The sequence below is a fragment of the Camelina sativa genome, chromosome 11 (genome assembly GCF_030686135.1).
Source record: "Camelina sativa cultivar CO46 ecotype springtype chromosome 11, ASM3068613v1".
NCBI classification, from domain to species: domain Eukaryota; kingdom Viridiplantae; phylum Streptophyta; class Magnoliopsida; order Brassicales; family Brassicaceae; genus Camelina; species Camelina sativa.
In genome coordinates this window covers 31,498,758-31,512,738 of record NC_141890.1, presented here as the reverse complement: position 1 = coordinate 31,512,738, position 13,981 = coordinate 31,498,758, and the positions used below count along the sequence as shown (strand labels likewise).

The 13,981-nt window shown below is 39.5% G+C and overlaps 2 non-coding genes across 2 annotated transcripts; both read left to right on the top strand.

Annotated features, from left to right (window-relative positions):
* The first annotated feature begins 286 nt into the window (after nt 1–286).
* On the top strand, nt 287–393 carry LOC147934672 (small nucleolar RNA R71). The gene has a single exon (XR_015573392.1). It is a non-coding gene; the product is annotated as a small nucleolar RNA R71 (small nucleolar RNA).
* An 8,637-nt stretch (nt 394–9,030) lies between these two features.
* LOC147934671 (small nucleolar RNA R71) lies at nt 9,031–9,137 on the top strand. The gene has a single exon (XR_015573296.1). It is a non-coding gene; the product is annotated as a small nucleolar RNA R71 (small nucleolar RNA).
* The last annotated feature ends 4,844 nt before the right edge of the window (nt 9,138–13,981 follow it).

The following is a 13,981-nucleotide window of genomic DNA, read 5'->3' as shown; positions in this document are numbered from 1 at the left end:
CTCTGAGATTGCATGAACATGCTGCTGCTGGGTGAGGAGCTTGTCGAGCTTGTCATTAAGGGCTTTCATGTCCCTCTTGTACTTGGCATCTTCCTCTCCAGTAGATTGCACATTGCGATCATACTCCTCATTATAATGCCCATCAGATTGAACGAAGTTCTCCACTAGGTCCCAACCTTCATCAACATCCTTGTTGAGGAAGTTACCATTGCTTGCGGTGTCCATCAACATTCGTATCTTGGGGACCACTCCTCGGTATAGTGTACTAAGCAATGAACCATTGCTAAAACCATGATGAGGGCATCTGGTAGTGTATCCCTTAAAACATTCCCAAGCTTCACTGAACGTCTCATTGCTCTTATGAACAAAGCTGGAAATGTCATTTTGCAGCGTTACGGTTCTGGAGTTGGAGAAGAATTTTGCCAGAAACGCATTCTTGCACGCTTACCAAGTGGTGATGGCCTCCTTGGGGAGTGATTTCTCCCAGAGGTGCACTTTGTCTCCCAAAGGGAATGGGAAAAGCCAGAGTTTGAATACATCCTCACTAACTCCATTTATCTTGGTGAGGCTACAGAGCCTATCAAACTAATCCAGATGGTCCAATGGGTCCTCCATTGGCAATCCATGAAACTTATTGTTCTATATCATCTGGATAAGACTACTCTTGATCTCAAAATTGTTGTTCTGGACAGCATGTGGCACAATGCCATGTCTTTGAGTGTGAGTAGATGGATCATCTCCTGCTCCTATGTTGGTCCTTGCTTGAGGAGCTGGTGGACCGTTCTGATTGTTCATTGTCTCCTCAATTGTTGCTAGTTGCGGTTGTTGAACTTTTTGTTGTCGGAGTAACTGTGGTCTGTCGATGTTGTCGATGAAAGGAGTCAAGTTTTGGTTACCCGTGGATTGTGTTTGCATGCACAATCAGCTGACCGAGTGAGTACATGAAACATGTGGTTTTTGTGTGATGGATGATGATAGAGATGAATGATGGATGAACAGGTGTTTCAATTACCCTTATGTAGTTGTAGCATAAAGGATGTCAAACCATAATGAGTGTGATGCAAGCAATCAAGATGTGAATACTCATCTAAGTCAAGCCAAATATGATGAGTGATTTTTACTAACAACCTAATGATGATTATGAAATGCAGAATGTAAAGCTACTAAGACAGGATACTAAATGCAAGGTAAACAATAAAACAAAGCAGTAATGAATCTAAACAGGAACAAGAACTATACTAATGCAAGACAAGTAATGAAACAGGATTAAACAGAAAAGAAATGGATGCAACAGAAATGAAACTAGAATGAAACAGGAAATGAAACAGGTATGCTGCAGAACATAAACAAGAACTCTGGGATGAGCTCGAGCAAGCACTCGATCCGATGTGTGATCGAGTGGGTGGTCGAGTTGACAAGCGAATGAACAGAAACAAAGCAAATAATGAAAACAGAGCAAATAGCAAGCAGTTAACAATACTCAACAGGGAAATCAATAAACAAAGAAAAGTCCCAAGGATGGATTCATTGGATGGACTCAAGCTATGGTTATCTGAATTGGTCAACAAACCTCAATCAATAATGAGCTATCTCTAGACAATGATCTTCTAATATATGTTAATCCATTCTCATGACACTAACAATCAAGCCAAAATACTTCTTAGACCTAGTTCTCACTAGATATTACATATCAAAGCAGGCATTAAACAACCATATTATTAATGTCAAAAATCATAGTAAACGTCTAATCTCTTAGCATGCTTCATGATAATCTCTAGTATTAGCCTTATCTAACAACTTTGACATTGGTATGATGCTAAGAAGCTTAAGATCTACCCTTACCCTCTCAGTATAAGAATAGCATAGAGTGCATCTAACCCAAAAGAGATATTAAGCAATCAATCTTGACCAATCTAAACAACCATAACCCTTATCCATCTTAATCCATCCTCAAGATCCTAAACCAGTACTCACAATCACAAAACATGATGAACAAAGTCATTAACCCAGAAATCTATGAAACTTGCATTATTAGAAAGATGAGATGAAGATCTACAATATTGAAGAAGAAATCAAACTCAAATTCTTAATACTTAGAAAGTTATGGAACCAACAAGTATCAAAGATTTCTTAAAAATAAACAAAAGTGGCTAGAGAATCTAAAATAATAGAAAAGCAAAAGTAGATAATACCCAAAAGGGGTAAATACTAGGTTTATAGATTTTATCTAAAAGTGGCTCTCTTTTTGTGGCTGCAGAGTACAAGCCTTTATATAGGAGAGAGGAGGAAGCCCTAAAGTAGCTAGAAGACAAAATGGAGGGTCGTCGGTCAACTCGACCAGGTGCTCGGTCGAGTTCTTGGTTGAGTGGCCTCTTCTTCTGTTGCTTCCAGCCTGTGGAGTCCTTCTCCGCACACGTTCGAGTGTCTGGTAGAGTGGGCGGTCGAGTGGACTTCCGAACTTTGTTTCTTCTGCTCTAACTCCTTGATCTTCTTCACTTTGATAGCTCAAATCTTTCTCAACATGCTCCTTAGGATCCAAATTCACCTGTTTATGCAAGAAACTATGCAAATGCAATGCAATTCTACTCTAATGCATAAACAGTCCTAAAGCTACTCAATAATGGCTAAATGTGCTTATAAATCATGCAAAAGATGTTAATATACTAAGGTAAAACATGGTGAAATATTTGAACATCAACACCCCGAAACTTAGTCTTTGCTTGCCCTCAAGCAAATGAACAAAACATAGGTAGGAGAGTGAGGTTTGAAAGTGGGATCTCAGCTCCTAAAGCTTGCTAATAAACTAGCTAGAATCAATGTCCAAGTTACTAGTACTATGATGCAAGTTGAATGAGCTGTACTTCAAGATTTTAGACAAGCCTATCACAACCTTTACTGATTTAAGCCTTAGATATCCACATGCATTCAAATCAACCATTTGCTTTAACATTCATTAAACAAGAACATGAATCAATCTTATGCAATGCTTAAACTCATTTGGCTTGGTAATAAAGGTTTAGAGACAATGATGGTCTCTCTTTAGAGTGGGGCTTATCAAGATCAAGGTTCTCTTATAAAAATGAATTGAGCTTTAGAAAAAGGCTAAAGGTAAGAACACTTAGACACATACAAGAACAAAACCTTGTCTACCCAAAAGTAACCAAAGTGTTTGATCCTATCACTCTAAACCCAAATGATCCTAGTTCTACCCTTTATCTTCATCTTTTCTCAAATACCCTTTTTTTTTCTCTTTTGTTTTTAAGCCTTAGGAGAGGTTTCTTATTTGAATCATCTAGTGGAATGGGGATTCTTTCTTATTTGCTAAGGTTCTCTTTCTTACTTGTTTCCCAAGTCATAAAGCTTTTTACTAGACTCTTTTTTTCATTCTTTCTTTTCCTTGACCAGAACCTTATTTGAAACTTTTACTACACCCCATTCTTTCACTTAGAGCTTGAATTTACTTTAAAACACTTCCCTCCTAAGGACTTTACCCTTTTCTTTCTCTTTTCACTCTTTTCTTTTCTTTTTCGTTTTTTTCTTTTCAACCAAGTCCCAAACCCAACAATTAAACCACCTAGTTCTATCAAGTTTGAAAATTGCAAACTAGAACTACACAAGGCAATATTCTTGTCAGCTCAAACCTAACACTTTCTACCAAGCTCAATCCCAAAAAGGCCTTACACACTCAAGAATAAACATGGCTTGAAAGAAGGGTTGGTTAAGGGTAGGGGAAACTGATTCTTAATAAGGAAATCAGCTACTTGAATCAACAAGAGTGGTAAAAGGAGAAAGATGATCCAAATATGTATATGGTATCCATGAGTTTAAAAGCAATGCACAAATTGATAATTATAAGTCAATATTAGGTTCTTATAAATAGAAAATGGCATCAAATCACAACATGCTTCAATCTAGACCAAATACAATGTAGGAATTCAAGTCTTGGTTCAACCTTATGCTTCTAGCTACTCAACTAGCATCAAAGTACTATTAACTTGGGCATTGATCCTAGTTTAGTGAACTTAAGCAAGCTAACAAGGCAAAACTCATCATAGATCCCTAATGCAGTTATGAAACATTCCTACATGAAACATGCTAAACAAAATGCTAATATGCAATGCAAGCTACATGAACACTCTGTTTTTGTAAAGATTTTTGCAAAAAAATTCAAATTTTTAGGTTTTTTCTATGTCTTAGATGAAATGCAACTACTAACATGATTATGCTAAAAAATTGAAATAAGAAAACAAAACACAGCATCAAATACTATCTCAAATCCTCCCCCAAACTTAAATTACACAGTCTCTTGTGTAAGAGAAAATTTGAAAGAGGATTCAAGATTCTACACAAAATAAAATTAGATATGCAATGGTATGTACAATGAAAAGGTGAAGTTGGTACCTCATGGGTTGTGGAAGAAGTTGTCCACATCCTCATTCATGCTATCCAATGTGTAGTTGGAGTCTTGTTGCTGACTTGGAGGTGGGGAAGGAGGCAACTCGACTATGGCCATCGACTGGTACTCGGTCGAGTGCCCGGTCGAGTAGCCTGGTCGAGTTGGTTGCTGAGTTGGTGGTGGTGGGAAAAATTGTTGTCCATGCTGCTGGTAGTATTGCTGCAAGAGGGCTGGATCCATGAAGTATTAGGGAGGAATGGGAGGGTAAGCTTGGCCATAAGGATAGCCTGGATAACCTACTGGAGATGGGAAACCATAGGGAGGTCTGGGCAGATACTCGGCCGAGTGCATTGGAGGTACTCGGTCAAGTGGTTGCTCGAGTGAACCGGTCGAGTGCCTTGCCGACTGTTGTTCTGGGCGACTTGAACTTCTCCTCCTCTGAATTGGCTCATGCATTGAAGCTCTAGTTGGTTCCACTGGGTTTTCAGCTCTAGACAATGCTATAGTTGAGCTACTCCTCCTCAAAGGGCTAGATGGTGTTGGTGAAGAGTTCCCACTCTTCAATTCAAAAATCTCCTTCTTTAAACCCTTGATGGACTTAGTCATCCTTCCCATCTTCTTTTTAAGCTTGTCAAAGTTCTTCCCATGCCACTTCTTCCACTTTTGTAGATGTGTCAACCTCCTGCTAGTCTCTCTCACTCCTCTACTATCTATTGGACTTGGCTCATAATCTTCAAAATAAAATTGCTCTTCTCCATCAGCCATCTCCACATCTCCATTTTGATCTTCTCCTATTTGGGCTGTCCCATCAAACAAAAGCTCAGCAGCTGGCCAAAAATCAATGTTTAGCCCTTCACTTATGGTGGTGAGAGCTTGATTAGGTAGGACCAGCTGAGTCTTCCCTAGTGTTAGATGCTCAAAGTTGAAGAGGTGCTTCCCATGATGCATCTCCTTGGCTAGAATGAGAGTGGAGGTGAGGTAGTTGGTGTCAATCCATCTTGGCTTGGCCTTCTCTTCTTTAAGTGGTACTTTGGCAGCTAATAGTATTGGAGTGATGATGCCTCCAATGGTTAGAGCTCCAATTGATCCTTTCTTGTGCAGCTTGCTCACCCAGCTTCTATAGTAGATCAATTGGTCAATGAGGACCATAGCTAGATCAGTCTCCACACTACTTCCAAGGATAATGGTCCCATCTCTTGCTTGAAGGATGATGCCATTGAGTCCTACATCAATTATCTTAAGCTCTCCCTCATTCACATTTCCAGTCTCCTTCCTAGCAAAGAAAGTGTTTGCTAAGGCCTTGTGGAAGTACCTTAGGACTTGGCTCCTTATCTTTGAGCTTTTGTACTTGGAGGATGAGTAGATGTTGCTATCTCCAATGGTTTCCCAAACAGCAAAAAGCTCTTTTCTTGGTATAACCATACTCCTTTCACTACCAACTTCAAATCCAAAGATGTTGGCTATCTTCTTGAATGAAAGCTCGTATCTATTTCCCTTGATGGTGAAATCACAGCAACCAGCTCCCAATTATTTATCCATCCTTGGGTAGAAGTGCATCTTGATGGTGGCTAGGAACTCACAGCTTTCCTCTTTATACCCTTCCATGCACAATCCCATGAACTTGCTTAGATTGCACTTCTCAAATATATACTCTACATCTTCAGCGATCCCCAGCTTCTCCATGGTTTCCTTGTGTGGAAATCTTGTTCCTTGGAAGCTCATCCTCATGAAAGCTTCATAGAGCTGTTTTGGAGTTAACCAACAAGATTCTTCTTCTTCTTCCCCTTCTTCTTGCTCTTCTTCACTTTCACTCTCTTCTTCTTGTTCTTCAATTGCTGGCCTCTTCCCTCTTGTTTTGTTCCTCCTCATGTGTTCTTGAAGAGTGAACTCCATCTCTTATTTACTCTCAGTTCGCTCAGGATCCTCCTCAATGGGATGATGTTTCTTACTCGGCACGCCACTCGACCGCCTACTCGAACCAGCACTCTGTCGTTTGGCTGCTCGAGTAGGTGGTCGAGTACTTCCACCAGCTTGTCTTCTTGATGCAAGTTGTGCATCACTTCGTTCCAAGGAGTGATCAGCAGCTTGTTGAGATGATCTTGTAGACCTTGAAAACATTTTGGAAGAAAGAACTCTATATAGAGAGGCTAAGGGGACAAGGAGACAAGGGTGGAGTGTTTTTGGCATTCAAATTTGAATTGGGAATCTTTGACTCTCTTTTTCTGCAACTCGACCCCACGTGGTCGAGTGCTTGACCAAAATTTGAAATTTGAACTTCTTTCTCCCTCCACTCGATCGTGCAAGACAAAATTGCATCGTTTGGGCTTGAAATTTTATTCCACTCGATCGAGTACCTCTTGTGGGCTGGTCAAATGGGTTTGCGAATCCACTTCTACAAGTCCAATTCTTCTTAAACCCATCTACACTCTCATAAAATAGCCTGCCCAACACAAACATAAAAGAAAAGAAATCAAAACTACAAGGAAAATTAAGCATATTTACAATGATACTTTAGGGACTTCCTCCCTAGTGAGCTTGTTTAAAGTCACTAAGCTTGACTTTTGATGCCTATTTAGGCTTGGTTTGGAGACCAAGGAGGTGATGAAATCCTCCTTGGTACAACTTGATCACTGTGGTGTTCTTCCTTGATCACTACCTCCTTAAAACTTGAACTTTGTTTCTTCTTAATCTTGAGCCTTGGTCTTGCCTTCTTGAAAGACCTCTTGTTGAGTTGCACTTGAAGATCCTTCACTAGATCAGTCAACTTTTGAACTGAACCCTTGAGCTGCTCCACTGATTCCTCATGAGATGAGACTTTAGCTTTTGAAGTCTCTACTTCACTTGGGACCTCATAATCTCTCTTGTCTTTATGAACAAAAGGTTGACCTCTAGTGGGCAAGTTGGTTGGGTTGTTGATATCAAACTTCATGGTGAAACCTTCATCTATATCCAAGGTTATCAGCCCTTCCTTAACATCAATTACAGCTCCAACAGTGGCTAGGAATGGTCTTCCTAAAATGATAGGGTCTTCCAACTCCTTATCCATATCTATGATCACAAAATCTGTAGGAATCCTAGCCTTGCCTAACTTGACTGGAAAGTTTTCCAATTTTCCAACCACATCTCTATTGGATCCATCAGCTAGACTTATGTAGAGGTTGCTAGACTTGAATTCAGTATGCCCAAGCTCCTGTGCTATAGAGTAAGGCATCACACTGATAGATGCTCCCAAGTCATGTAAGCATTTGTTGAAGTGCAGATAGCTGAAGGAGCAAGGCAGATTGAATGGACCAGGATCTTCAAGTTTAGTTGGGATAATAACTCCCTCAATCTCCTCAAGATCCTTCTTGTCCTGATTTTGAGCTTTCTTCCTTGATATCTCAAGTAGCATGTCTTGGTAGAGAGGATATGGGGTCTACTGTTCCAAAGCAGATCCTCTCTCTTCTTCTTTAAATGCTATGACAACCTCTTCCTTTAAAGCCATCACTTCCTTCCTTTCAATGACTTCCTTTTGTTGTAGAGCCATTGCTTCCTTCTTTTCAATTATTTCCCTAAGTTCCTTCAACTTTTGTGCCTTGAAACGTCTTGGGAATGGCATAGGTGGTTTGTAAGCAGGAGGAATGTATTTAACAGGCTTAACAGCTTCTGGGGGAACAACTCGATCGGTCACTCGATCAAGTACTCGATCGTGTGTGTGGTCGAGCACCTGGTCGAGTGCTTTGCCGACTTCAGTTTGCTGTGAGAAATTTTTACTCTGGGCTTCAATAAGTGACAAATCCTCCCCAGCTTGAACTTCACTGTCCTCAGTGACAGCTTCCTCATAGAGATGAATGGATTTTGCAGTAAACTCCTTTGGGTTTTGAATAGCTTTTCCAGGAAGTTGATTAGGTTTTGTTGCTGAAGTAGAAGCAATGTTTCTCTCCATGTACTTCACTCTGGAGTTCAGACTTTCAAACTTGATGTTGAGATCATTATACTGAGAAGTTACCTTTTGGTTCAGCTCAGCAAACTTCTTTGCATCCTCAACTTGCCCAGTTGCTTGCCCAAGCAACATTTGTTGCATCATAGCTCTCAAATCTGGTTCTTGGCCTTGGTTAGTCTGAAACCCTGGAGGGGGACACAATTGAGGCTGGAACCCTTGGTTCTGTTGTTTGGGTGCATAGTTGTTTTGCTGTTGAGGCTGTTGAGGTGGGTATACTTGATCTTGAGGATTTGCTACATTGGTGCTTCTATAGGAGAGGTTGTTGTTCTTGAATTGATTGTAACCCTTGAACCCTCATTGATTCTGCATATAGCAAATCTCAGCAAATTCTCTCTCCCCATCTTGAGCTAGAACCTCTTCTTCACCAAGAAAGTGAATATTCTTTTGTTGGCTGAGTAGAATCTTGTCCAGCTTCTCATGAACAACCTTCAAGTCTTTCTTATACTTTTCATCTTGATCACTGGAAACAAACCTTACTGTTCTGTCATAGTCTTCATTATAGTTCCCATCAGATTGTGCTAGGTTCTCTACTAGCTCCCATCCTTCTTCTACATTCTTGTTGAGGAAATTTCCATTGGAGGATGTGTCCAAAAGCATTCTGATCTTTGGTAAGACTCCTCTATATAGGGTGCTGAGTAGAGATTCATTGCTAAACCCATGATGTGGACATTGAGTTTTGAAGCTCTTGAATCTTTCCCATGCCTCACAGAAAGTCTCATTATTCTTCTGTGCAAAACTTGATATCTCATTCCTCAATCTAGCAGTCCTTGCATTGGATAAAAACTTAGCTAAGAAGGCCTTTTTGCAGCCATCCCAGGTTGTGATAGCTCCTGTTGGTAAGGTCTTCTCCCACAAGTGTGCTTTGTCTCCAAGTGAAAAAGGGAACAGTCTTAGCTTGAAACTGCCTTCACTTACACCATTGATCTTGGTTAGGTTACAGAACCTATAAAATTCATCAAGGTGGTCAAGAGAATCTTCCATTGGCAGACCATGGAATTTATTTGCTTGAATCATAGAGATTAGCCTACTTTTGATTTCATAATTATTGTTGGCAACTGTAGGAGGCACAATACCAGCTCTTTGTGTGTGAGTGTTTGGGGCATCTCCTGCACCAATGTGCCTTGGCCTTTGCTCTTGATTGTTTTGTTGCTCCATTAGCAACTGGTTCTCTTGTTCTTGGGTGATTCTTGTTCTCTGATGTCTTAGGTCTCTTGGTAGGCGGTTGATGTGACCAAGGTAATTCTGAAGATTCTGATTTCCCTTGGATCTTGTTTGCATCAACTGACTCGACCTGACACTCGTTCGAGCACTGGCTCGAGTGGATGGTCAAACTAACTGAGACGAGAAGACTAATTGAATCCGGGTTGTGACTCGATCAAGTACTCGATCATGCAGACGGTCGAGTGGTAGCTCGAGTTGTATGTCAAGTAGGTACCTGAGATTCAAAACAACCAAGCAGATGAAGAATTTGAATCAGTAGGGTTCAAAAGAGCAATAGAACTTAATCTTAGACTTGTATAAATCCTAAATGTCACAAAAAAACACTCAAATGGCAACGGCGCCAAATTGAAACATATGGTTTTTGTGTGATGGATGATGATAGAGATGAATGATGGATGAACAGGTGTTTCAATTACCCTTATGTAGTTGTAGCATAAAGGATGTGAAACCATAATGAGTGTGATGCAAGCAATCAGGATGTGAATACTCATCTAAGTCAAGCCAAATATGATAAGTGATTTTTACTAACAACCTAATGATGATTATGAAATGCAGAATGTAAAGCTACTAAGACAGGAGACTAAATGCAAGGTAAACAATAAAACAGAGCAGTAATGAATCTAAACATGAACAAGAACTATACTAGTGCAAGACAAGTAATGAAACAGGATTAAACAGAAATGAAATGGATGCAACAGAAATGAAACTAGAATGAAACAGGAAATGAAACAGGTATGCTGCAGAACATAAACAATAACTCTGGGATGAGCTCGAGCAAGCACTCGATCGGATGTGTGATCGAGTGGGTGGTCGAGTTGACAAGCGAATGAACAGAAAAAAAGCAAATAATGAAAACAGAGCAAATAGCAAGCAGTTAACAATACTCAACAGGGAAATCAATAAACAAAGAAAGGTCCCAAGGATGGATTCATGGGATGGACTCAAGATATGGTTATCTGAATTGGTCAACGAACCTCAATCAGTAATGAGCTATCTCTAGACAATGATCTTCTAATACATGTTAATCCATTCTCATGACAATAACAATCAAGCCAAGATACTTCTTAGACATAGTTCTCACTAGCTATTAGATATCAAAGCAGGCATTAAACAACCAGATCATTAATGTCAAAAATCATAGTAAACATCTAATCTCTTAGCATGCTTCATGATAATCTCTAGTATTAGCCTTATCTAACAACTTAGACATTGGTATGATGCTAAAAAGCTTAAGATCTACCCTTACCCTCTCAGTATAAGAATAACATAGACTGCATCTAATCCAAAAGAGATATTAAGCAATCTTGACCAATCTAAACAACCATAACCCTTATCCATCCTAATCCATCCTCAAGATCCTAAACCACTACTCACAATCACAAAACATGATGAACAAAGTCATAAACCCAGAAATCAATGAAACTTGCATTATTAGAAAGATGAGATGAAGATCTACAATATTAAAGAAGAAATCAAACTCAAATTCTTAATACTTAGAAAGTTATGGAACCAACAAGTATCAAAGATTTCTTAAAAATAAACAAAAGTGGCTAGAGAATCTAAAATAATAGAAATGCAAAAGTAGATAATACCCAAAAGGGGTAAATACTAGGTTTATAGATTTTATCTAAAAGTGGCTCTCTTTTTGTGGCTGCAGGGTACAAGCCTTTATATAGGAGAGAGGAGGAAGCCCTAAAGTAGCTAGAAGACAAAATGGAGGATCGTCGGTCAACTCGACCAGGTGCTCGGTCGAGTGCTTGGTCGAGTGCTTGGTCGAGTGGCCTCTTCTTCTGCTGCTTCCAGCCGGTCGAGTCCTTCTCCGCACACGGTCGAGTGTCTGGTCAAGTGGGCAGTCGAGTGGACTTCCGAACTTGGTTTCTTCTACTCTAACTCCTTGATCTTCTTCACTTTGATAGCTCAAATATTTCTCAACATCCTTCCATGCTTCTTAGGATCCAAATTCACCTGTTTATGCAAGAAACTATGCAAATGCAATGCAATTCTACTCTAATGCATAAACAGTTCTAAAGCTACTCAATAATGGCTAAATGTGATTATAAATCATGCAAAAGATGTGAATATATTAAGGTAAAACATGGTGAAATATTTGAACATCAGTACACGAGGATCAACTCGATCCAGGTGATCGAGTGACGGGTCGGGTGGGTACTCGGGTCGTACTTGAAATGCAAAACAAACAAACACTAAAGTAAACAAGTCAGTACTTAACCAAAATGTATAAAAGAACTTGATCTAGCAAGTGCTGAAATCCTAAACGTAGCAGATTAAATTCAACCAAATGGTAACGGCGCCAAATTGATAACAAGTTTTTTACCCAGGGTATCAATTCCCTATGCAGTTGTAGTACAAAGGGTTATCAATCCAAATGGTTGTTATGCTATCAGATAGGATGGAATCAGAAGCAAGTAAGTCAAGCCAAGCAATAAATGGTTTTGTCTAACAATCCTAAAATAATAAAAGAAAATAATATAAACAAGGAACCACACGACCTAAGCACTCGATGCAAGCATTCGAGTACAGGTTCGGGTGGGGTGATCGAGTAAACAAGGAACGTATGCACAGCTCAAATCAGGTGATCGTGTGCCTGTTCGGGTAAGGGATCGAGTGATGAATAAAAATGCAAGCAATTAAAATACGAAAGCTTCTAAGAATGGGGTAATCGACTCCTAAGTGTTCCTGACCAATACAGATGTCTTACATGCCTCAAGCAAATATTCCCTAGACAATGAATCCCTGAAATCTCGTTAAAACACTCTTGTGATAGAAACAATCAACCTTGATCACTCCCCTACCCAACTCTCGTTGGAGAAACATGACCAAGCAGACAATAAGAACTTATTCATTATTGTCAATATACCCCTTACTAATCTAATCTCTTAGGCTAAGTGAGTAAATCTCTAGCATTGGTTTATTCAAACATTTCATCTACACCTCTCGGTGGTAAAACACCTTAGATCTAATCTCACCCTCTCGGTTTGTTGACAGCATTAAGAACACCAATCTAGAAGGTAATTTATAAAACATAAACAATCAAACTAAGACATCCTAACCGATCAAGAACACAAAATCATCTATCCCATCCCTAGAAACTTTACTACACTACTCGGAAATCATTGCAAAAGATATAGAAACAAAGATAAACGAAAATTGCATTGTATTGAAAGATAGAGTAGAGAAAATAGAGTACAAAGTATAAATCTAAAGAAATAACAAAAATGTATAAAATAAATCCTAACAAAAGTGGAAAAGGGTTTGAGTCGCTCTAGATCTCTCTCAGAAGCTCTCGCTCTCTGGTTTGAGGGTTTGCGCCGTGCTAGGGCGAGAGGAAGAATAGGGGGGTTTATATATGGAAACCCATTAACCCTAGCTTCCCAGTCCTACCCGAGGGTCTGCTCGATGGGGTGCACGAGGATGTTCTTTCTGTTCTTGGATCCTCTTCGATCGGGTTGGCGTTCGGACTGTTCTTCCTGCTCCGTAGCTCCTTCGGGTACATGCTCGGATTTGACCTTGTTTCTCCCCTTTTTAGGCTCTTAAGCACCTGTTTTCATCCAAATTATGCAAATGCAAGAATGCAACACCCTCAATGGCCTAAATGTGGATTCCTACAGTAAATGACCTAAAAATGCTAAGGTTAGGATAGAAACAATGCAAAATATTGACAAAAAGTGATGCTTAAAACATGTAAATTAGAGAGTTATCAAACCCGAACTCTTATAATTAGTCAAATGCATTGGATTGTTATATATTTTGACCCTAGCAATAGTAACAAAGCTGATTACTGCTTCAAATCAATGTTTTCTCGGTTTTAGCTTGTTTTCTCGGTTTAAGCCTGTTTTGGGATAAAACGGGTTTAAGTGTTGTCTAAACACTCCAAATTCATCCCAAACTCTTACAATTAGTCAAATGCAATTGATTGTCACACATTCTGACCCTAGAAACAGTAACAAAGTTGTTTACTACTTCGAATCAATGTTTTCTCGGTTTTAGCCTGTTTTGGGACAAAATGGGTATGAGTGTTGTCTAAACACTCCAAATTCATCCCGAACTCTTACAATTAGTCAATTGTATTGGATTGTCAAACATTTTTACCCTAGAAACACACAAAAATCTGTTTACTGCTTCGAATCAATATTTTCTCGGTTTTAGTCTCTTTTGGGACAAAATGGGTATAAGTGTTGTCTAAACACTCCAAATTCAACCCGAGCCTTGATAATTTGTAAAATATATTGGATTGTTACATATTTTGGCCCTAGAAACATAAGCAAAGCTGTTTACTGCTTCGAATCAATGTTTTCTCGGTTTTCGCCGGTTTTCTCTTTTTAAGCATGTTTTGGGACAAAATGGGTATAGGTGTTGTCTAA